Source organism: Opisthorchis viverrini (assembly GCF_000715545.1).
Source record: "Opisthorchis viverrini unplaced genomic scaffold opera_v5_125, whole genome shotgun sequence".
Taxonomy (NCBI): domain Eukaryota; kingdom Metazoa; phylum Platyhelminthes; class Trematoda; order Opisthorchiida; family Opisthorchiidae; genus Opisthorchis; species Opisthorchis viverrini.
In genome coordinates, this window is record NW_008751786.1 from 457,120 (window position 1) to 461,129 (window position 4,010).

The following is a 4,010-nucleotide window of genomic DNA, read 5'->3' on the forward strand; positions in this document are numbered from 1 at the left end:
ACGTTCCTGGGTATTCATTGACTCAAAGTGAAGCAACTGTTACAAAGCGACTCCACAAATTCCGCAACAGATCTCCCTTTTTCAAGAGACGCAAAGAGAAATTCCAAGAACAACACATACTACTCGCATGCCACCCCATCAGTAGTACCACCATTACGCCTGTATGTAATCCCAACTTCCGTATTTCTGAATAACCAAGAGATCAACGTTTATTATCGAACAGCCAGTTTTTTTCGTGTGAATCAGAGCATTCTTAGAGGCGAAAAATAGTCTATACAATATAGTATAATATAACAGGACTGCATGACCTGTGTGTTGTGATATAGCATGACCGGAGCTGGACGTCTCGTATGAGAGCGTTACCTATGGATTGTACTGAGGCGTCTTTCTGATATCAGGCGCGGGTCAAACAGTAATCTTGGGAGGCCAAATAAAAGATTTTTCCTGCTTCGTATGTCAGTGCTACTTTGATTTTTTCATCACCTATTCAGTTAATATTTTCCAAGTCCTATCGACGGGTGGCTTGTTTGTGTCAGATCCAAAAAGAGATTTGTATTCCCATAAAGGAAACTACTCACAAGTTCACTGGAAACTCTTTGACAGCCCAAATGAAACATGAGGTGGCCTGTGCGCAGCACCTTCAGTTGTAGAATATCATAAACGACAGATTCAGTTGAGTCTCCCGTGAAAACCAAATTGATTTGCAAATGAGTGTTTTTCTCGAAGATTTGTATTCGATTTGTGTATTCTTGGAGTGCGATCATCTCCTTCCTCCGTCGTTTAAATCTTTACCCCTTAATTGTTCGAGATCAGTCCAAATAATTCTGCTTCCTAAGCAAGGCACCAACAAATTTGTCGAAGCGATTTCATTTCCATCCCTTTGATTGCTTCTGTTGTGGAGTTGAGTTTTTTTAGTGAATTTCAAACCGTTCCACTCAGCACTTTTTGGGCTAGTTGCGCATGTTATTGCATTACAAATTGCTTTCCGTTAAAAGTGCAAACACCCTTCCCAACCGAGACAAAAATCCTGAAAGATGACACAGTATTTTATGGTCTAACCATTTGCCAGGTTGCACACCACTCGCCGCTTTTGACAGTCTTGTGTGTGCTTTGGGGTACTTCGAGACGCCATCGTATGTTTCCTGTCTCTTGTCATAATAAGGGCAACCTGCTAATATACTCTCTGGTGCATTCAAGACAAAACGGTCTCATGTTATCCTTACAGAACGACGTTCTCATCGATCTACCCTTTCTAATCTAATTGGAATGGCAACTAGTGTCTGAAAGCATCGCTTAGCCTTCTATCCGGCAACCATCGGGAAAGTTGGCAGTTTTTCTCCACAATCACTTCAGATATTAATAGGACGTCTGTGATGTAATTAAATGTCATGAAAACACGCACGTGTTCTCGGTATGAACAGCTTCGGTTTATATTTGTCCATGTTAGGGTCGATACCGTTCTTTTATTGCATGTATCCGCTCAGTTAAGCATACTGGCGCCCACCTGGCTTCCCAGAGGTAAATAGACAGTATTTATTATGTTATTTCGCCTCCTTCAAGCGAGTCCTGACCGAGTTGTTTGTGGCTAGCTGGAATGGGGGCAAAAAAGTCGAAAAAAACGCAGGAATACCCACAGATTTAAACAAAGAGTAAACTGTTAGTTCAGCGGGAGTTCAACGTTCAATGACTTCAAACTGCCGTGTCAAACTGCATATGATCTTTCGAATTCTCCGGTTTAGATCTCATCAGGAAGCAGTTTCGGCAATCGGGATGTAACTGACCCTATTTAGTATGTGACTACGCTCATTTAAACAGCACATCTAGTCGCACTCTTGCAACTTGTGGAGCCTTGACGGATATGCAACGAAAGCACAGCTTTTTTAGGCATTCTGCTCACAACGTACTCTTGTGAACCATGGGAAAGTATGATACTGGCACAAACAACTCTCTGACAAAATGCATTGGCCGTTAGAAGTATCACACCTACAAAAAATGCCCGAAAACCTAAAATGAATTTCGAATTGTATTGAGACGAATTCGAAATTCAAATATGGCTTTTTTCGCAGAAAAAAGCTTCTCATCGGAGCTTTTTTTCAAGCTGACAAACAAGGTGATGTTTCAAAACTACAAAGTAGCTCAAATCTTCTGGTTGTACCAAATATCCGGATGGAGTCCTGGCGAACTACACTCCTTTTAAACGTAAGTCTGAGGCGCCCTGGTGATCCGTCCAAAACGTTCGTTTATGATATCCTTCAAGTTAATGGGCCGCACAAAAATTGTCTTTTTTTGTTTCGGCCGACAAAAGGTTTAACACGTTAAAGTAAATTTTTGCCGCAAAAACACACAGTGTCTGTTATACTTGTGGAGCATGATAAACGGGAGATTCAGACAAGCTAACACAGGTGAAAGAAAGAGGGTCTTCGCTGCGGAGTTATCTGTTAGAAAATGCCAACTGGCCAGTTACAGACTATTGGACAGGGAATCAATACTCTCATATGCATCTGATTTACAAAAACGTGACATCCATCTTCTCTTTGAGCGCGTCCTCCTGAACTTTTCTGGATATTCTTTTCAAGCGAATTTACGAGAAGAAAACATACTACTCGCATGCCTCTCCATCAGTAATATCACCGTTGCACAGGTAGCAGAAAAGTGTGGTTAACCACTTGCCTTCTGTTGGCTGATCAATAAGAAGGTAAGTTTGTTTGAAACGTGGACTACGTCTACGGGGTAGATAGCTGTCAAAAGGATTTCAACACTGTGACATGCAGTGTGAATGAACTCGTGTTCTCAATGACTAAGTCACCCCACAGAATTTGCTTTGCTGTCAGCTTGTATTTACCTGGACCTATGGTGCACAATCGGTCAAGTAGTAATGGCTTTCGGGTTACTCTCTTTTATTTAAAATTTGCAACGTGGCTGCACTGCCGTCTTTCCAGGTGATTCTTTATGCGGCTACTTAATGTATTCTCTCGTGCCATGAAATGTAATCTGACTATGTTTCTTATCTCCGTGACATCCAAAACTGTCGAATTCAGTACAGGACTTACTGGATTACTCTCGACTTTTAAACTGAGGGCAGCCTCGAGCATTTTAGAGATCTCTGGAGGGGCACCTGAGTCCATTGAAATATAAATTGAGATAAAAAATAAAGTCAAAATTAATAAATTAAAAAAAAACAAAAATTAACGGAAATTTATACATTGGCCTACATCGTGTTGGTGTTTTACCCAGTAGGCACTCATTATACGAAAAAATTATCGGAAGATGTCCAGGTGTAAAAGTGCGTTTTTTATTTTCAGATAACTCCCATTGCATTGCTTGAGAGCCAAAAATATAAGGCCTCCCTTGACAGGTCTTTTTCAATGAAACGCCACCTTTGTAATTATTTTGCAACTTGGATTTTATTTTCGATAACTCCCATTGCTTGAGACAGTAGCCAAAAATATAAGGCCTCCCTTGACAGGTCTTTTTCAATGAAACGCCACCTATTTAATTATTTTGCAACTTGGATTTTGGCTAAAAGTTTTAAAAGACATTTAGAGTCGTCTGGCAACCTGTAGGTAGATATAGTTGTCCTGGGTGCAAGCGTCCTTTGCGGGGATACTAACCTCATACTTATTCATCCAGTTGAAACAGTCTAATTTGAGTCTTTTTGTGCTTAGAGAAGGTCTATTTGTTTAGCCCTATAACCAAGGGGGCTGCACGAAGAAATCCACTCCTGACAAAACCGCTATGGGACATTCACACTGGAAAATGAGATTTGGGTTCAAGGGGTAACCACTTTGAAGTATCTGTTGCTATTCTTGCGGAAATTGGCGGTCATTGTGAGCATAAGCACTTTATTCTAAATCCTTCATTCATCTGGCTTCAAGTACCCGCGTGAAGTGCGTGCCGATGACGAGTAATGTATCAGGTAACATTTACCGTCCCCAGCGGTTTTCTATCAGCTTGCCAAAGGCTATTCGACATCAGCGATCCTATCAGCTGACACTTAATAGTGGCTCGCC